This window comes from Mustelus asterias, chromosome 18, assembly GCF_964213995.1.
Source record: "Mustelus asterias chromosome 18, sMusAst1.hap1.1, whole genome shotgun sequence".
Classification (NCBI taxonomy): Eukaryota; Metazoa; Chordata; class Chondrichthyes; order Carcharhiniformes; family Triakidae; genus Mustelus; species Mustelus asterias.
In genome coordinates, this window is record NC_135818.1 from 76608136 (window position 1) to 76629737 (window position 21602).

Here is a 21602-nt window from a genome sequence, read left to right on the forward strand (position 1 = left end):
CAGATTTCTGATTTAGGATTTTTTTTACTGAATTCAAATTTCACCATCTGCCGTGGTGGGATTCGAACCCCGGGTCCTCAGAACATTAGCTGAGTTTCTGGATTAATAGTCTAGCGATAATACCACTAGACCATCGCCTCCCCTTAAAATCCATTCATTAGTTTAGTTGTGACACCTGACCGTCTTTTACAGGATTCAGACCGCATTTTTTGCATTTAAACCAATTGGCAGAAAATTGCCCGGAAGGATTGGTGGGGAGGTGACATTATTGTTTTATTTCCCATACAATTTCGACAGTTGTTAAGATCTGGAATGCACAGTGTGAAAGGGTAGTGGAAGCTGACTCAATATTAACTTTTGAAAGAGAATTGGATAAATCCTTGAACAAGGACAACGTTGCGGGACTAAAAGGGAAAAGGGGCAGTGTGGTTAATTCGATAGAATCACAGGATTGTTATGGGGTGGCACGGTGGCACAGTGGTTAGCACTGCTGCCTCACAGCGCCAGGGACCCGGGTTTGATTCCCGGCTTGGGTCACTGTCTGTGTGGAGACTGCATGTTCTCCCTATGTCTGCATGGGTTTCCTCCCACAGTCCTAAAGACGTGCTGGTTAAGTGCATTGGCCATGTTAAATTCTCCCTCAGTGTACCCGAACAAACGCCGGAGTGTGGCGACTTGGGAATTTTCAAAGTAACTTCATTGCAGTGTTAATGTAAGCCTACTTGTGACACTAATAAATAAACTTTATGGTGCAGAAGGAGGCCATTTTGCCCATCATGCCTGCACTCTCTCCAAACCAGGACTATGACTTAGTGCCATTCCCCTGCCTGTATCCCTGTACATTGTTTCTATTCAAGTAATTATTTAATGCCCTCTTGAATGCTTCGATTGAGCAATGGTTCAAATGGCCACTTTCTGTGTCCTGTGTGTGAGTCGAGAGACTGCCAGGCAAGAAATAACTTCACTCCTTAAGGAATTGTAAATTATTTCTTCATTTGCCATTTGCACATAAATTACAGGACAATAACACTATTTTCTTTGCATGTTCTTCTGTTTATATCTCTGTATTCCACTTCTGAGAATTTAACTTCACTATATTTAACACTAACAAATTAGACAATGTTGAAGTTATGCACAGATACATTTTCCTTACCCTGACAATACAAGGTTGCTCAGAATGCTGATTTTAAAAGATAATTACAAACACTGATAACAGTTACTGAAGTTTACAGAAAGGCAGTTTCTAATGGCTGGATGCTGTCAACTTTGACATAGATTTCACTTGTTGAATCCACTATCAGTAAAGATTGCAGCCAGCATGCATTTCTCCACTATCTTCAATTGGCTTTTCATAAAATCCCTACAGTGCAGAAGGAGGCCATTCAGCCCATCGAGTCTGCAGCAACTCTCCAACAGAGCATCCCATCCAGGCCCTATTCCCGTAACCCCACATATTTACCCCACTAATCCCCCTAACGCACACATCTTGAGACATTAAGGGAAAATTTAGTATGGTCAATCCATCTAGCTTGCAAATCTTTGGACTGTGGGAGGAAACCCACACAGACATGGGGAGAACATATAAACTCTATGCAGTCACCCAAGGCCAGAATTGAAACCAGGTCCCTGGTACTGTGAGGCAGCAGTGCTAACCACTGTGCCACCGTGCTGCCCAATTTTTCAGCCAATTGCCTATTAATCTTCAGTAATATTTCTGGAACTGTGGAAACCCCTTTCCCGCAATAAAGTCTTTACTCCCTTCCAATCCTGTATGGCAGCCATCTTTGGTCTGGGAAATCCAAAGATCGTGTGTCTAAAGGTATGCCTGATACAGAACTGGTGTGGCCATTTGTCATCAGATCTGGCTCAATATCCAGAGACAAAACCACTCACTACTTGATGCTAGATAGATTTTTGTGAACGGATTGGATGAAAGGACATGGGGTAAAGGTGGAATGAGATCACTGATTAGTCCTGATCCCCTCAAATGGCAGAATAGGCTGGAGGGGAAACCATGAACTTAATGGTCCATTTCTCAATTCTGACTCCAGGATCTTCCTGGAGAGCACGGATAATCTCTGGGTTTTTGTCACCCCCCCCTTCTAGCTCTCAATTGCCCCACCCCCTCTCCCCCCACCCCTCAATTGCCCCACCCCCTCTCCCCCCTTGACCTCCAGCGAGTTCAAAGGGAGCATGGACTTCTTTGTCCTGACCAAACGCTGACCTTGCATCTTTCTCGAGCATCTCTTTGAACTCCACTACCCTGCCACCCCTTCAGGTGTTGACCCATAACCCCCCCACCGCCACTCACCACCTCGCCCCGTCATGCCCTCTCTGAGCTAATCAGAGCTGATCAACCCATCGTGGATTTCCAACTTTTGGCACTTTTGAATTATTAAGAGTCTATTTATGATGCACTTTGGGAACCCACATGCCAGTTTGCAGTATTGCTGATGCAAGCTCCACAACATGGGAGTCAAACAAATCAAGAGGGGTGATGTTTATCATTGGCTATGCCCTGACAACCGCACCAATTAAAACCGTCACAAGGATGTAAATTGACCTTCTGCGTTTTGGAATTGGAAGCAGTGGGAGCTTGTAGCAGTCTAACAGATGGAGATAATACCCGCAGCATTAGAAGTGAAGGGGCCTGCAATTGCCCTGAAATCACCCATTAGTATAATTAGTAATGGAATAATGGTCTGGAAATCCCTGGCAATTGAGTTTAAAATGCAATGCCCTCCAGTACTTTTCCACACACATTAAATAAGACTTTTACAGAGAAATAATGAGGTTATGAAGAAGCAAGAGAAAAAATTGAACACTTACAAACGATGTTAAAATATGATTCGAAATGGCATCTTGATGGATTGTGTGTTTTACATTGGCATCCCCTGGTGGACAAGAGTAGCAATAACATTGAATGGAAATCCGAACCCAACATTTACATTGTCTCTCCCTGAAAACAAGAAAACAGAAATTGAATCAACACTTTTCAATTGCTAATAACTCCAACAAAACTCACCTTTGTGCTCAGCTGCTGACTTCATTAGCATGCCTTCTCTCCATAACACACTGTTCCTGTAAAGCCTCTTCGTCTGCCAATGTCATCTTCATTTCATCGAGTAGAATCCTTTCAGGCTTATTTATTAGTGTCAAAAGTAGGCTTACGTTAACACTGCAATGAAGTTACTGTGAAAATCCCCTAGTTGCCACACCCCGGCGCCCGTTCAGGTACACTGAGGGAGAATTTAGCATGGCCAATGCACCTAACCAGCACGTCTTTCGGACTGTGGGAGGAAACTGGAACCCCCCCGGAAGAAACCCACGCAGACATGGGGAGAACGTGCAAACTCCACACAGAGAGTGACCCAAGCCGGGAATTGAACCCAGGTCCCTAGCACTGTGAGGCAGCAGTGCTATCCACTGTGCCACCAATGCAGAAGGAGGCCATTCAGCCCATCGAGTCTGCACCAACTCTCACCCAGGCTTACCCCGTGACCCCACATATTTGCCCTGAAGAATCGTAGAAGAATCCTAGAAACCCTACAGTACAGAAAGAGGCCATTCGGCCCATCGAGTCTGCACCGACCACAATCCCACCCAGGCCCTCCCCTCATATCCCACCCACTAATCCCTCTAACCTACGCATCTCAGGACACTAAGGGACAATTTTAGCATGGCCGATCAACCGAACCCGCACATCTTTGGACTGTGGGAGGAAACCGGAGCACCCGGAGGAAACCCACACAGACATGAGGAGAATGTGCAAACTCCACACAGACAGTGACCCAAACCGGGAATCGAACCCAGGTCCCCGGAGCTGTGAAGCAGCAGTGCTAACCACTGTGCTACCGTGCCTGCTAACCTATGTATCTTGGGACACTAAGAGACAATTTAGAATGGCCATTCAACCTAACCCGCACGTTTTTAGACTGTGGGAGGAAACACAGACAGTCACCCAAGGACGGAATTGAACCCGGGTCCCTGGCGTTGTGAGGCAGCAGTGCTGACCACTGTACCACCGTGCCACCCAAAAACTATGAGAAGCTCATGTGTTTCTTTGCCACCAAGCGAGGAACAACCCATCTGTTCAGTTGCCTCAGATGCTCCTCCCTGGTTTTTTGGGTCAGCAAGCTGAACTGCCTCCCGCCATTTTCCTCAATCTCGGCCCCTCTGATTGCTCTCTCACCTCCCTAAAGCCCTTTCAAAGCTCATCTTATCCATGCACATCATCCTTTGACCCCTGCTGCTGAGCACCAGTCCCCTTTTTAACCGCCATGCCAGCTGACACTGTGAATAGTTATGCCTCCCCAGGGGCACTGTCTCCATTCCTTTCCTCACCACCGTCCATATAACACACACCACTGCCTCTCCATCCATACAAACTATGGGCCCATTTACAAATCCCCTGAATGTGTTGTAATATTGCAAATCCACACTCATTCCTTCCACAACCACCAGTTTGAATTACTTTAATCAGTCTTCCGCAATTTCCACAGCATGAGAACAGCCTTAACCAAACTCACAAAGGGCATGGAGGGACAGCACGGTGGCACAGTGGTTGGCACTGCTGCCTCACAACTCCAGGTACCTGGGTTCAATTCAGGCTTTGGGTGACTGTCTGTATAGGTGCATTTCATGCATGCACAGAAAATATTTCAAAAGCGTTTTGTGCTGCCCTCACACTAAGTTCACTGTCATACCTCTTCCTAGCTGCAGGACGAGGCAGTGGCATAGTGGTATTGTCGCTGGACTAGTAATCAAGAGACCCAGAGTAATTCTCTGGGGACCCAGGTTTGAATCCCACCAAGGCAGATGGTGAAATTTGAATTCAATAAAAATCTGTAATTAAAAGTCTAATAATGACCACAAAACTATTGTCGATTGTCATAAAAACCTATCTGGTTCACTTATGTCCTTTAGGGGAGGATATTTGCTGTCCTCACCTGGTCTGACCAATATGCAACCCACAGCAATATGGTTGACTCTTAACTGCCCTCAGGGATGGGCAATAAATGCTGGTCCAGCCAGCAATGTCCACATCCCACTGCCTTGCTAATTCAGACCTCAGTGTTTGTGCAGTGTCTCACTTGGAAGGGGCCAACAAGTACTGGGAGTCAAAGTTGAGGAGCTGAGTAGTAAGGAGGGTTTTTCTGGTGAAAGTACACCAAGGCAGCTAATTTTTCTTGTTCCCTAATTTTGATTCAAGTTATTGCCAGTCTTATGTTTCAGATAACTCCACCTTGCCCAATAAGACGTATGATTCTGTCCTTCTGTAGAGGAATAGTAATGGATGTGGGGCTGTTGTCTGAGAATTACCATCAGTCCTTAGTCTGTGTCTGAGAACTCTGCAACTCAAGCTGATGTTGAGGGAGATTGCACATCACATTGTGGCAACGGATTCTTTTCAAATTGGTTAATTAGCATTAGCCATTTGACCCTTTTTTTAAAAAAATTCCCAACTCGACCCTCTCCCTGTCTCCCACAGGGCTATCTGTCACTGGTATTTGTCCTTAAGTTTTGCTTTCACAGAGCACTGACCCTTTGTTCTGCTATTAATATATCCTACCAGCTTACCTTTAAGCCACTAGTAGCACCTCCCAGGTGGCACAGTGGTTAGCACTGCTGCCTCACAGCGCCAGAGACCCGGGTTCAATCCCTGGCTTGGGTCACTGTCTGTGTGGAGTTTGCACGTTCTCCCCATGTCTGCGTGGGTTTCCTCCGGGTGCTCCGGTTTCCTCCCACAGTCCAAAAGACTTGCTCGTTAGGTGCATTGACCCGAACAGGTGCAGGAGTGTGGTGACTAGGGGAATTTCATAGTAGTTTTATTGCGGTGTTAATGTAAGCCTTACTTGTGACTAATAAATAAACTTTACTTTACTTTAGTCTTTAACGTTACCATTAACACTCCCTTTGTCTTATGCCCAAAACATAATTGTCAAATTTCTCCTTCGTCCCTACCTCTCACTGATCTTCCACTTTGCTCCACCTCCTCTCTAACAGTACAAAATCCAACACATTTCCCCCTCTCTTTAACTCTGAAGAAGAGTCATGCGGACTCAAAACGTTAACCCTATTTTTCTCTCCACAGATGCTGCCAGACCTGCTGAGTTTTTCCAGCACTTTCTGCTTTTATTTTCTCCTTCTGCGCTTGCTTAAAATCTGCTAGATGCCTGAGTTCCAATGAAACGTTAATCCTGTTCCTCTCTCTCTCTATCGATGTTGTCTGACCCCGCTGAGTATCTGCAGCAATTCTCTGTTTTTATTTAAGTCCGAAGCACGATCTGTTTCATTATGAGATTCACAGACCATTAGCATGTCAGCACCATCAAGAGCTGCAGCATCAGCAAGAGATGTGATCGGTTGGCCCAAAGGCTATGGGCGCTTGTGTAATGTTATGTAAATGCGAAATCCACATGCACAAACAGCTGCCAGTTGTCAACAGATGGAAGTCGTTCATGCTCATAAGGGTAGGCTTCACGCAAGGATTAGCTCAGAGTCGGGAACAGTGGTTCAGTCTTGGGTGATTTGTTTATGTGCCTATATCTTGTCATTTTCCCCCATTTCCTGTGAGTGAGTTGCTGGAGCAATACAGTCAGTGGCCAGGTGTATTCAGACTCATGCATTAACCGAGGCATCAAATGGTATTTTTACCTTGCTATCCTGAGGGAGCAGTGCTGCCGCCGTCCCTTTTATCTTTCTTTGCATTGCTGCTCACAATCAAGGTGAAAAATTCTTAGAACTGAAAGGTAGAGATTCTGGTCCCTGGGTTCTGGATTCAATTGGATACCCCGCCTTTGGCCGGCCCTTAAAAACCACGAGAATAGAACTGCTTTGATATTTGTCTCATTTCAGTTTCATTTGCGGGAAGTCTGAATCCAAACATTTCAGATGCCCAAGTCCAGCTTCCTTATTTCAGTAGCAGATTCAGGTGAGGGGTGAGGGGGGGGGGGGGGATTTGGGGGGGAGCGGGGGGGGGGGATGGGGGTGAGGGGGGTGGGGGGGGTTTGGGGGGGAGCGGGGGGGGTGAGGGGGGTGGGGGGGGGTTTGGGGGGGAGCGGGGGAGGTTGGGGGTGAGGGGGGGTTTGGGGGGGATGGGGGTGGGGGGGGTTTGATGGGGTTGGGGGGATGGGGGTGAGGGGGGGTGGGGGGGTTTGGGGGGGATGGGGGTGAGGGGGGGATGGGGGTGGGGGGGTTTGGGGGGGATGGGGGTGAGGGGGAGCGGGGGGGGGGATTGAAACAAAAAATATGCCGACAATTCTGCAGCTGGGGTAAAGGCAAGTGGAAGTGGCAGCTGGGTTGCCAACTCTCCAGGATAGTCTTCCGGGTGTTGCTGTTAACCAATCAATAAAAAATGAAAGGAAAAGCATTCAAAAATATAGTTTTTGTTTTTTAAAAGAAGCTACTATTTTTGTTCATTAGCTATAAAAACATCTTTGAGTAAGGGGATTCAAAGACTGTTTCGTTAACCGTAAAGAACTACAGAATCAATTCCCACACTGCTGAAGGGGGTCATTGGTTTTACCTTCTTTTCACTCAGGGATAAAGAGATGAAAAAAAATGGCCTTGCATTCCCGGACCCTATTGTCCCTGCCAGCCTGGTACTGGAGTGAAGTCACAACCAGAGAGGGATAGTGAAGCTACTGAGCATCTAAAAAGCGATAAATAAAAGTTTATTCATTAGTCATAAGTAGGCTTACATTAACACTGCAATGAAGTTACTGTGAAAATCCCCTAGTCGCCACACTCCAGCGCCTGTTCAGGTACACTGAGGGGGAATTTGGCACGGTCAATGCACCTAACCAGCACATCTTTCGGACTGTGAGAAGAAACCGGAGCACCCGGAGGAAACCCACGCAGACACGGGGAGAATGTGCAGACTCCACACACACAGTGATCCAAGCCAGGAATCGAACCCGGGTCCCTGGTGCTGTGAGGCAGCAGTGCCAACCACTGTGTGGCTTGGTGAGGTAGGATATGGGTAGTCTTCCAAATCATTATGTGACAGACGCCCGCATGTTAAAATGTCTCCTTCATATCTATCTGGGTCACTCAGAAGAAGGTGCTTCCAGACAGAGAGTTAAGAGATTCATTCTTCCAATGTGGCCCTGCTTTTAGTTTAGAGTGGCTGCTCATTCTGCTGGTCGGGTGTAGAGAGAAATAGAAAATTTGGTTTCCAAGATAAAAGAGGAATGTGTGTATGTGTGTGTGCGAGTGTGTGCGAGTGTGTGTGTGCGAGTGTGTGTGTGTGTGTGCGGGTGTGTGTGCGAGTGTGTGTGTGTGTGTGCGAGTGTGTGTGCGGGTGTGTGTGTGTGCGAGTGTGTGTGTGTGTGTGTGTGTGCGAGTGTGTGTGTGTGCGAGTGTGTGTGTGCGAGCGTGTGTGTGCGAGTGTGTGTGTGCGAGCGTGTGTGTGCGAGCATGTGTGTGCGAGTGTGTGTGTGTGTGCGAGTGTGTGTGTGTGTGCGAGTGTGTGTGTGTGCGAGTGTGTGTGTGTGCAGGTGTGTGTGCGAGTGTGTGTGTGCAAGTGTGTGTGCGGGTGTGTGTGTGTGCGAGTGTGTGTGTGTGCGAGTGTGTGTGTGTGCACGAGCGTGTGTGTGTGCGAGTGTGTGTGTGCGAGCGTGTGTGTGCGAGTGTGTGTGTGTGTGCGAGCGTGTGTGTGTGCGAGTGCGTGGGTGCGAGTGTGTGTGAGTGTGCATGTGTGCGAGTGTGTGTGCGAGTGTGTGTGCGAGTGTGTGTGCGAGTGTGTGTGCGAGTGTGTGTGAGCGTGTGTGTGTGCACATGCGACTGTGTGTGTGTGTGTGCAAATGTGTATGTATGTATGTGTGAGTGTGTGTGTGTGCGTGTGTGTGTGCAAGTGTGTGCGAGTGTGTGTGTGCGCTAGTGCGTGTGTGTGCAAGTGTGTGTGTGTGTGAGCGAGAGTGTGTGTGTGTGCGAATGTGGGTGTGTGTGCGAGTGTGTGTGTGTGTGTGCGAGTGTGTGTGTGTGCGAGTGTGTGTTGTGTGTGCGCGTGTGTGTGTGTGAGAGAGAGTGTGTGTGTGTGCGAGCGTGTGTGTGTGCGAGCGTGTGTGTGCGAGCGTGTGTGTGCGAGTGTGTGTGTGCGAGTGTGTGTGCGAGCGTCTGTGTGTGAGTGTATGTGCGAGTGTGTGTGTGCGAGCGTGTGTGTGCGAACGTGTGTGTGCGAGTGTGTGTGTGTACGAGTGTGCGTGTGTGCGAGTGTGTGTGTGAGAGTGTGTGTGTGTGCACATGCAACTGTGTGTATGTGTGCACATGCAACTGTGTGTGCGAGTGTGTGTGTGCGCGAGTGTGTGTGTACGAGTGTGTGTGTGTGTGCGCGAGTGTGTGTGTGCGAGTGTGTGTGTGAGTGTGCGAGTGTGTGCATGTGTGCATGTGTGTGCGTGTGTATGTGCAAATGTGTGCGTGTGTGTATGTGCGAGTGTGTGTGAGCGTGTGTGTGTGCACATGCGACTGTGTGTGTGTGTGTGTGTGTGCAAATGTGTATGTATGTATGTGTGAGTGTGTGTGTGCGCGAGTGCGTGTGTGTGTGCAAGTGTGTGCGAGTGTGTGTGTGTGCTAGTGCGTGTGTGTGCAAGTGTGTGTGTGTGCGAGTGTGTGTGTGAGCGAGAGTGTGTGTGTGTGCGAATGTGGGTGTGTGTGCAAGTGTGTGTGTGTGTGCGAGTGTGTGTGTGTGCGAGTGTGTGTGTGTGTGCGCGCGAGTGTGTGTGTGCGAGTGTGTGTGCGAGCGTGTGTGTGCGAGCGTGTGTGTGCGAGCGTGTGTGTGCGAGTATGTGTGCGAGCGTGTGTGTGTGAGTGTATGTGCGAGCGTGTGTGTGCGAGTGTGTGTGTGTGCGAGTGTGTATGTGTGTGAGAGTGTGTGTGTGTGCACATGCAACTGTGCGTGTGTGTGCACATGCAACTGTGTGTGCGAGTGTGTGTGTGCGCGAGTGTGTGTGTGCGAGTGTGTGTGTGTGTGCGAGTGTGTGCATGTGTGCATGTGTGCGCGTGTGTGTATGTGCAAATGTGTGCGTGTGTGCATGTGCGAGTGTGTGTGTGTGTATGTGTGCGAGTGTGCGTGTGTGCGAGTGTGTGTATGTGCGAGTGTGTGCGTGTGCGAGTGTGTGCATGTGTGTGCGAGTGTGTGTGTGCGAGTGTGTGTATGTACGAGTGTGTGTGCGAGTGTGTGCGAGTGTGTGTATGTGCGAGTGTGCGAGTGTGTGTGAGAGTGTGTGTGTGTGCACATGCAACTGTGTGTGTGTGCAAATGTGTATGTGTGTGCGAGTGTGTGTGTGCGCGAGTGTGTGTGTGCGAGTGTGTGTGTGCGAGTGTGTGCGTGTGTGTGCGAGTGTGTGCGTGTGTGTGCAAGTATGTGCATGTGTGTGCGTGTGTGTATGTGCGAGTGTGTGTGTGTGTGAATGTGTGTGTGCGAGTGCGTGTATGTGCGAGTGTGTGTGTGTGTGTGCATGTGTGTGCGAGTGTGTGTATGTGCGAGTGTGTGCATGTGCGAGTGTGTGCATGTGTGTGCGAGTGTGTTTCTGTGCGCGAGTGTGTGCAAGTGTGTGTATGTGCGAGTGTGTGTGTGCGAGTGTGCATGACTGCGAGTGTGTGCATGTGTGTGCGAGTGTGTGTGTATGCATGTGTGCGTGTGTGCATGTGTGTGTGTGCGTTTGTGTGCGCGCATGCGTATGTGCATGTGTTGTGTGTGTGTGTGCGTGCGAGTGTGTGTGCATGTGTGTGTGTGCATGTGTGTGTGTATGTGCATATGTGTGTGCATGTGTGTGCATGTGTGTGTGTGCATGTGTGTGTGTATGTGTGTGTGCGTGTGTGTGTGTGTGTTTATGTGAGGGAGGGAGTTGGGAGGACGTTACACCCAATCATATTTTAATTAAACAAGCCTCTACAAATGGAAGTGTTGGGAAACATTTCTAAACATGAGTCAAAACTGCAGCTGTGCAGACAATTAAACTCAATTTGCAGTGAAATAAATCATCTTGGCGACATGCGATTTAATTATGAGTATTAAATCCATAAGAAGTAGATTATAGGGCAGCGTGGATTTAATTCAATCCCTAATTCCAAACTGAAGCTGAGTGGCTTTTTTTAAACAGTGAATTGATTGCACAAAGTGAAGCTTGTGGGGCAGGGAGTTGTTATCGGGTAATTTAATTCAATCGTGTGGTTCCAGTAATACTTTTAACACAGCACAAAATGTGAGACGCCGTTACGCCTGATACTCCACCTCCTCAACCACAAATTTCCAGTTTCATGTGTCTATTCTGTGACCGCAGAACCTAGCCCCATTGCTAGGCTGAAACCAAAAGAGAAAATGCTGGAAAGTCTCAGCAGGTCTGGCAGCATCTGTAAGGAGAGAAAAGGGCTGATGTTTCGAGTCCAGATGTCCCTTTGTCAGCTCTTTTCTCTCCTTACAGAGGCTGCCAGACCTGCTGAGATTTTCCAGCATTTTCTCTTATGGTTTCAGATTCCAGCATCCGCAGTAATTTGCTTTTATCCAGTTGCTAGGCTGGTTGTGAGATTTCTTATCAGTGCCACCAAGTTCTACATCACTTGGACTGTTAATTAATTTCAAACTTCTTCATGGGCCACTCTTCAGCCAACTGGTAGGGGGACCATGAAATAAAAAGAGAGAATGCTGCATAAACTCAGCAGGCCTGGGAGCATCAGTGGAGAGAGAAGCACAGTTAACGTTTCCAGCCTATGTGACCCAGCAGTTTGAGTGACTTCCCAATTACGTCCTTCCCATTGGCCGTCAAGCATCCCGTGGATGTTGTAAGGTGCAACATGAATTCAAATCTTTTCTTTCTTTCCTCCCCATTTTAAACTTTGTCCAGATAGCCCAGTCAAAGTCAGCAAATCTTGGCACGGCGTAGTAGTTAGCACGGCTGCCTCAGAGCGCCAGGGATCCGGGTTTGATTCCCATCTTCGGTGACTGTCTGTGTGGAGTTTGCACATTCTCCCCGTGTCTGCGTGGGTTTCCTCCGGGTGCTCCGGTTTCCTCCCACAGTCCAAAGATGTGCCCGTTGGGTGGATGCTAAATTGACCCTTGCTGTCCAAAGATGTATAGGTTAGGTGATATGGTAAATGCATTGGATTACAGGGATGGGGTTGGGGTGATGGGGTGCTGAGTAAGATGTTCTTTCAAAAAATCAGTGCAGGCTCGATGGGCCAAACAGCCTCCTTCTTCACGGTAGGGATTCTATAATCCTGTTCCATGACTTGCACACTTAGAAACTTGTGTAATCTCTGCATTGTTCTGAGGAAGATAAAATATATAAAACATGCAACAGCTGACACTATCCAAAGGAGAGGAAAAAGTTCTCCTGAAGTCCTGGTCAACATTCCTTACAAAATCACATTAACTGACTGTTTTTACTGTGCATTGTTTCTTGTGCCTGACTTGGAAGCTGTAATTGGTTCCATAACCATACTCAATATACCCAAAAACAATTCATTGGCTATGAAGCACTTTAAGACATCCTGAGGAAATGATAAGCTGGTAAAAGCAATCCTTTTCTGGCGTCAGCGAGAGGTGTCTCTACATCTTTCTCCTTCTTGCCCCTGGATAAAATGTCTCTTTCTCTCACCTGACACACCTCATTTGAATACTCCTATTCTTTCCTCCAAGTTTTTTCTCTCTCGCTATTCACTCAGTTGCTGTATGGGTGGAAATAAAATAAAGTCAGGAATTTATCCTTTGGAGATGGATCCATTTGGAATCATTTTTCTTCTCCCTCTTCTATTCACTGCTCTTTCTGTCATCTTCTCCTCAGTTGCCTCTCTTTGCCCGCTCACCAAATTGCTGCAGAATAGAAGGAGGCCATTTGGCTGGCTGTTTGAATGAGCTAAGCTTCTAGTGCCATTCTCCTGCCTTTTCCCCCTAATCTTGCACATTCTTCCTCATCAGATAATAATCCAGTTGCCTCTTGAATGCCTCAATTGAAGCTGCCCCCACCACACGGCCAGGCAGTGCATTCCCGGCATTAACTATTTGCTGAGTGAAATAACTTTTCTTCAAGGCCGGTATTTTACGACCTCACTCGGGCGAGGCTCGTAAAATCCCGCCCGAGGCCAACGGAGAATTCCGTTCTGCGAGCCTCGGGGTGAGCTTGCTGGTAAAACTCCGACCCATGTCTCCATTGCTTCTTTTGCCAATCACCTTAAAGCTGTGCGCTCTTGTTCCTTCCACCACTGGGAACAGATTTCTTTCCTCAGCTACTGTCCAGACCCCTTCTTGATTTTGGATACCTCTCTCAAGTCTCATCTCAATCTTTTTTTCTCCAAGAAGAACTGTCTCAACTTCTACCTTCTCTCCTGCCTTCTCCAGCTTCATTTCTTTTCTGCACTGCCTTCTTTATCTTACTTTTCCCCACCCCTGTTCTCCCCACTTCCCTTGCCTTCTGCACCTTAACTTACTTTCTCCTTCACTTCTTTTCAGTTTTAGTTTTCTCTCCTGTTATCCAGTCCCCTCTCTTTCTTGTGATGTTCACTTAAAGTGGGAAAAGGGAGGGCAATGTGAGGGGTAATGGGAGGGTGTATCTAGAGCCTAAGATGCCCAGAATTCTGTCACGGTGTACATCAAAAGGGGCAGCACCAAGTCAATGGGCTGAATGGCCTAATCCTGAGCTGTATTATCCGATGATGCAACAATAATCTGGGCTTACACTATAGTGCAATGCTGAGGGCGTGTGAAATTGTGGGACATGTTATAAATTGGATGAAATGTTAAACCAAGATCTAATCTACTCTGTTGGCACAGTTAAATATTACTTAAATCAAAACAGAAAATGCTGCCAATACTCAGCAGGTCAGGAGCTCCATGGAGACTGAAACATTGTTAACTGACCCTTTGGAATGCCTTCCATGTTGACCTATATAACTACTCTGCAACATTAACCATTGGGTTTAGTGTTTTGATTCCATATCAATACAAGTATAATTGTCCTTTCTTGGTAATGGATAAATGGAAAAAGAATAAAAGGTGTTTTTTATTGGTTATTTGTTGAAGGCTTCCAGCTAATTTGGAGCTGTTAATGAACAGGTCAATTAGATACTAGGATGTATCTCAAGGGCTTCTAATTATGTCAAGAGAAATAATGTTAATCTAGTGGGTTTTTCCAACCTGCTAAAATAAGGCTGTGGAACAGGATGTCCATAATATGGTGTGGGGAGCCAGGAAGATCGGGGAGTATAATGCCCAACACTCCCTCTTCCACCAAAGCATTTTACTGGTGGCAGGAAAGGTGGAGGGCAGCATTCCTGTCCAGAAGTCGATTGTGCCATCTGAGTGGCCAATGAAGGACTTCTTTCCCTCCCATCGGCATTTTACCAGTGCCGGGTGGGGCCTCTCCCAGGTCGAGAGATTGCCTGGTGACCCCTGGTGACCTTGCTGTGGGCATCTATGGGAGTTGTCTTGATCGGGCACTCTGTGGCCCGCAGAGGGGTTGCATGGTGGCAATGTGTGTCCTGGTGGCAGCACAACCCCGCTCTTACCAAACCCCTCTCCCTTCACTGGGGTCTGACTGACTGGTCCCAGAGACCCCTGACCTCATTGACTTCGTTCCGAGTATAGCACCCATCGTTGCATTGTCTCAGCGGGATGCAGTCTCACCAGTGGCCATTACTCCCATCGACAGTGCTGAGGCTGAAGAACTTGGGAGTACATTCAGGCCCCTTCCTTCACAGCAATGGGATCCCTGACAGTATATAATTAGTTACCGGATGAGTCTCGATCATGGCAGAGAATACTGCAATGACTCAGGAAGCCCAACTGAAAAGGAACATAGTTTATTACAGAATGCAAAGAAAAACCTCTACTGTGGTGTACAAATACTAATCCCTGCCTGGATCAGCAGTTCAGCAGGCCCAGTCCTGGGCCTGCCTTATAAAAGGCTCAGGTAATGAGTTCTAGTGGGGCAGGCCACTGCCTGTTACCAGGGGAACTTCTACTCAACAAATCACACAGGGAGATCAATCAGTGATTTCCCCATGGATCTCGTGGGGGTTATCACACCCCCAAATTGCCGAGGTGAGGTTGCTGCTGGCTTTCCAGCCTCTCATCAGAATCCTCACCTACTTTACAAAGTCCAGCTCTATGTAATGTGTGGTAGAAAGCCCATTCCAGCTTCTCAGAGCATCTAGGGATGAACAATACATGCTGTCTTCCCCAAATGGCAACTGATGTCAGACAAATTGTAAATGTTAAACCTGGCTTTTGTTTTTTGATTTTGATTTGATTTATTATTGTCACATGTATTGGATACAGTGAAGAGTATTGTTTCTTGCGTGCTATACAGACAAAACATACCCTTCATCGAGTACATTGGGGAGAAGGAAAGGAGAGGGTGCAGAATATAATGTTACAGTCATAGTTAGGGTGTAGAGAAAGATCAGCTTAATATAAGGTAGGTCTATTCAAAAGTCTGATGGCAACAGGGAAGAAGCTGTTCTTGAGTAAGTTTGTACGTGACCTCAGTCTTTTGTATCTTTTTCCCAATGGAAGAAGGTGGAAGAGAGAATGTCCGGGGTGCATGGGGTCCTTAATTATGCTGGCTGCTTTCCTGAGGCAGCGGGAAGTGTAGACAGAGTCAATGGATGGGAGGATGGTTTGCGTGATGGATTGGGCTACGTTCACAACCCTTTGTAGTTTCTCGCGGTCTCGGTCAGAGCAGGTACCATACCAAGCTGTGATGCATCCGGTAGAATGCTTTCTATGGTGTATCTGTAAAAATTGATGAGCGTTGTCAACCATAGGTATTAGGAGCATGTGCAAAAGGTGGGTATGTGGACCTAGCTTGCAGATCAGCCATGATCTCATCGCATGACTAACAGACTCGATGGGGTAAATCACCTGATGTCTTTCTAAAGCTGCACATTTTGAGAACAGCCTCAGGAGATGGAATATTTTTACAGTGGTGAAAAGAGAATTGAGAGGAAACGTAACTTTGGATCTTGTGAATGCTGAAAGGCGGATGTAACCAGGCTATTTAACTTCAACCACAAATACAGAAACAAAGGATATGAGCACAAAACCTGGCAAGCCTCAAAAAAGGTTTGAGATTTTGAGATTTCAGATATGGAGGGATTAGTTTCAGAATTGGAAAACCACAAGCACAAGTGGTGACTAGAAGATTTTGTTCTGTCCACAGAGTTTTGAACTTGGACCTTCTGTAGTTAATGCTCTTTTGGGATGATATAGCAAAGGTTTGCTTTGTTTACAATTATCACCTAAACCACAGAATAGATGAATATAAATAATGCCCTATCTCAACTGAAGCTTATATATAAAATGGTTTTAAAAAAGGGTCAATGAATCAAAGGAAGGTGCCTGATACTTATGTTCCTTCACTTTAATGGCCTTGTCCAGTGATAATAGTGATCAAAGAAAAACTTCCATTTATATAGCAACTAATCAGTTCTTCACATATATTTCAAAGGATAGCACAATATAATATTGGAGTGTGTGATCTGTTTATACAGTGGTAAAAATGGATCTTGTCTGCTGCTGAGTTGAATCCAATAAATACCTATTAAATCGACTCTATTATCTTCTTTTATATCCGCTGTTATGGACAGAGGAGAGATGTGGGATAATTTCTCCCATTTTCCAAACTTTCCCCTGACCAAAACAAGATGTATTTTAGAGAATAAGTGCTTAGACTCCTTGAATGTTGTGACTTTTAGGCACAGCCACAAAACAAGCTTTCTGCTAAGTTTAAATCAAAAGATAGATAAACATTTATTTTTCGTACCACCCAATGAAAATCATAATAAACACTCACTCCTCGTCCCAGACACACATGCATAAGAACAGAAGATTTCTAAAGGTGTAGCATACACTTAAATTACAATAAGTGGTCAACAACGCATCACTTCTATAAACGGTCCTCAAGATGGTATTTGAAATGTTGCAGGCCTGAAGGATTCTCTCTTGGTTCACTGTAGACAATAGAGGTCTGATGTTTCTGGCTTTTCCAGTTGAAATTGTGGTCCGGCTCCTGTAGTGAAGATTATAATCCTACAGGTAGAACTAATTAGCCCCACTTCACTGCCTGAGAAAGGGTTCTTTCCTTATCCAGGCAGCACAGTGGTTAGCACTGCTGTCTCACAGCGCCAGGGACTCGAGTTCAATTCCAGTGTCGGGTCACTGTCTGTGTGGAGTTTATACATTCTCCCCATGTCTGTGTGGGTTTCCTTCGGGTGCTCCAGTTTCCTCCCACAGTCCAAAAATGTGCGGGTTAAGTTGATTGGCCATGCTAAGTTGCCCCTTAGTGTCAGGGGGATTAGTAGGGTAAATACGTGGGGTTACAGGGATAGGGCCTGGGTGGGATTGTTGTTGGTGCAGGCTCAATGGCCTCATTCTGCACTGTAGAGATTCTATGATTCTATGATCCTGGTCAAGATCTCTTCCTCTGAAGTGTTGATCACAGACTGATTTACCTGCTCTGCCCTTGAAATAATATTTGCAATCTCAAACCAGTTTTGATCACATGACCACAGAATCAATACCCCCATTATCTACACAAATTATTTGATGTCATTAGCCATCATCACACAATGGGAAATGAATTGCGGCTATGTGCACCTGCTTTGATAAAATGGTTCTTTCAATTCCTCTTTGTTAGATTTCAAGTTGGCAGACACCAATTTTGGGGTGAGCATTAAATCTGAGTTTCTATCTATATCATAGATCATAGAAATCATAGAAACCCTACAGTGCAGAAGGAGGCCATTCGGCCCATCGAGTCTGCATCGACCACAATCCCACCCAGGCTCTACCCCCACATATTTACCCACTAATCCCTCTAACCTATGCATCCCAGGAATCTAAGGGGCAATTTTTAACCTGGCCAATCAACCTAACCCGCACATCTTTGGACTGTGGGAGGAAACCGGAGCACCCGGAGGAAACCCACGCAGACACAAGGAGAATGTGCAAACTCTACACAGACAGTGACCCGAGCCGGGAATCGAACCCGGGACCCTGGAGCTGTGAAGCAGCAGTGCCAACCACTGTGCTACCGTGCCGCCCTATCTAGACAATAATATCTAGACAATAATAACTGTAAATTCCACAAGCGATCTGATGCGCTGTCAATGGAAGGTCCTCCACAAGGACATTTTATTTTAATGAGGTTTCAGGGACATGTACAACTACAAGCTAATCCTTGACTGTAAAGAAACCATGAGAGAAGTCATCTGACCCTCTGGAGTCCATTTTGACAAGGTAAATTTTCCATTTTCCCTGCTGCCTTTTAAAAGTAGTGTTCCTCTTCCTCATAGATTTTACGGGCCTACGTCGCGACCGTACCACCCACCTGAAAAAAAAAGAAGATAGACTTCAAATGAAAAGGGAAAAACTGCAATTGCTGGAAAACTGAACTAAAAACAGAAATGTCTTCTTCTTAGGCAGTCTCTCAGAGTCGAAGATGACTTGCTTCCACGTGCAAAATGCGTTCTGAGGTGAGTGAGGAGTCCAATGTGCGACCAACAGTCTCTGTAACAGAGGTGGGACAGATGGTTGGAGGAGAGGGTGGGTGGGGTGCCCGAGTTGCCACGCCCTCCTCTCGCCATCAGTTTTTGGCTTCAGCCCAGTCTCAGAGATGAAACACGAGGTGTTCAGCTCCTTCCCAAATGCTTTTCCTCCACTTTGAGTGATCTCGGCCCAGGGATTCCCAGGTGTTGGTGGGGACGTTGTACTTGTTCAAGGAGTTTTTAAGGGTGCCCTTGAAACATTTTCTCTGCCTTCCTGGGGCTTGCTTGCCATGTCGAATCCTCGAGTAGAGATAAAAGCAAAATACCGCAGGTGCTGGAATCTGAAACAAAAACAGAAAATGTTGGAAAATCTCAACAGTTCTGACAGCATCTGTGGGGAGGCTCCATTCTCTCCCCACAGATGCTGTCAGACCTGCTGAGATTTTCCAGCATTTTCTGTCTTTGCCCTGACCAGAGGGCTTGCTTTGGAATTCTCGAGTCAGGCATGCGGATGATGTGGCCTACTCAGCAGAGCTGATCACGTCTGGTCAATACTTCGATGCTGGGGATGTTAGCCTGAGCAAGAACACTGATGTTGGTGTGCCTATTCTGCCAATGTATTCGAAGGATTTTGTGGAGGCAGCACAGTTGGTACTTTGGCAGGGTTTTGAGTTGCCTGCTGTATGTAGTCCATGTGGCAAATTTTCCCATTCCGCCCGCCACGGGAATTGTAGCGGGGAGGGGCAGACCATGCAAATGTCCATTGACCTCGGGCGGGATTTTCCAGTTCCGGGACAAGCACGGTCGGAAAATCCCGCCCCATGTCTCTGAGCCATATAGGAGGGTGGGTGTCAATATTGCTCTGTAGGCCATGAATTTGGTGCCAGGTCTGAGGTCCAGGTCTTCAAACACTCTTATGCAGCGGATCAATCAGTATCTGTAAAGAGTAAAAGACAGGCTCAGGTGTTTAACGTAGATCCTTTGTCAGACAGCACTTAGTTTAAATATCTTGTGTAAGTGTTGGCCCATCTAGGACTGAGATGAGGAGAAAATTCTTCATTCAGAGGGATGAGAATCTTTGGAATTCTCTCCTTGAGAGGGATTTGGGTGCTCAGTTGTTGAGGATGCCCAAGACTGAGACTAATAGAGTTTTGGACACTAAGAAAATCAAGGAACATGAGTTTGGGGCAGGGATATGAGCATGGAAGAGATAATCTGCCATGGTTTTATTGAATGGTGAACAGGCTCAAGGGCCATTTCTGGTTCCTATTCCTCGTGATTTGATGCTGGATCTCTTTGGGATTAAAAGCAATTCCAGGATGACATGCCTGGTAATAAAACATCAGACCCAAGTCAATGATCCCTGATAGACAAGAGGAATCTGATACATGAGTCAGGTAGTTCCTTCATGCAGCCAGACATGGTTGATGATTGACCAATCAACTTGACTCATTAATGAAACTTGTATGGGGCATCAAACTTATGAAATGCTTGTATTTCATTATGTGTTAAAGGAATGGGCAACACAGTGAAAGTTGCAGTTTGGTTGCAATTATATTGATAGGTTATTTTGTTGATAAGTTATTCCTGGCCATGAATTATTATTAGTTGGCAATCTTAAGGGAGAGAAGCAAACCAATAAATAAAAGATAATGTCAAAACAACAAGAGTTAACTTGGGTAACATTACAAGTAGTAATTAGAACATGGAGTAAACAGGATAGAAATTTACTTTAAAAAAACGAGATACTTATCCTAAAGTGCTAAGGAAAAGGAGATAAATTAAGTAAAAATAAAATTCAGTGGTTGCATTTAGATGCCAGCACCATCTTTTGAATCACATCTCTGTGGAATTCAGATGTTTCAAGATTAAAAACTTCAAAAAAGAGTCAATGCTATCCAATTAATTTTCACATTGACTTCCGAATGATATCTTTTTTTACAAATTCAATTAAGAACTATTGATGATTGTTAAACTTCTGATTGGCCAGTATTTATTGTCCATCCCTAGTTGCCCTTGAGAAGGTGTTAGTGAACTGAATGGTTTGCCAAGCCACTTCAGAGCACAGTTGAGTCAACCACATTGCTGTGGCTCTGGAGTCACATGTAGGCCAGACCAGATAAGGACAGCAGGTTTCCTTCCCTAAAGGAACCAGATGGGTTTTTCTGACAATCGGCGATAATTTCATGGCCATCAGTAGATTCTTAATTCCAAATATTTTCTTTTATTGAATTCAAATTTTATCATCTGCCCTGGTGGGATTCGAACCCGGGTCCCCAGAGCATTATTTGAGTTTCTGGATTAATAGTCTAGCGATAATACCACAAGGCCATTACCTTACCCATTGTATTAAATGTCTCTTTATACGTTCTCAGATAATCATCTAAGATTCTAATAAATAGAACCAGTATACACACAATCTTAATTTATACAATTAACACTGATGAATATTAATCAATTGAATTATCCATGCTTAATCCATAGCAAGTTACACCAAAGGCCGAGATTTCTTGGGAGCCTATGCTATTCTAATGATGCAGCTAAGTGGTACGGGCTTTTTAACAAACCAAAAGAGGAAATTATTGGGTAAATTGATTTATACTGCTCCATATTTTCCAAGGACTCTAGTGTAGTGTTGCAGCTATTGTTGTTGAAAATAGTGAATCATAGAATCTTGGAACCCTACAGTGCAGAAGGAGGCCATTCAGCCCATTGAGTCTGCACCGACCACAATCCCACCCAGGCCCTATCCCCATAACCCCACGCATTTACCCATCTAATCCCCTGACACTGAGGCCAATCCACCTAACCTGCATATCTTTGGACTGTGGGAGGAAACCAGAGCATCCGGAGGAAACTCACGCAGACACAGGGAGAATGTGCAAACTCCACACAGATAGTGACCCGAGGCCGGAATTGAACCCGGGTCCCTGGCTCTGTGAGACAGCACTACTAACCGCTGTGCCACCGTAGACAACTGCAGTAACTTTTCCCTTATTAAATCAATAATGGTCATGATTTTCCTGCACTTAAGTTGGTTTTCATTCTGTGTTCAATTCACCTTCGAATAATGGTCAAGATTTTCCAGCCCCGCCCACCATCGGGATCTTCCAGTC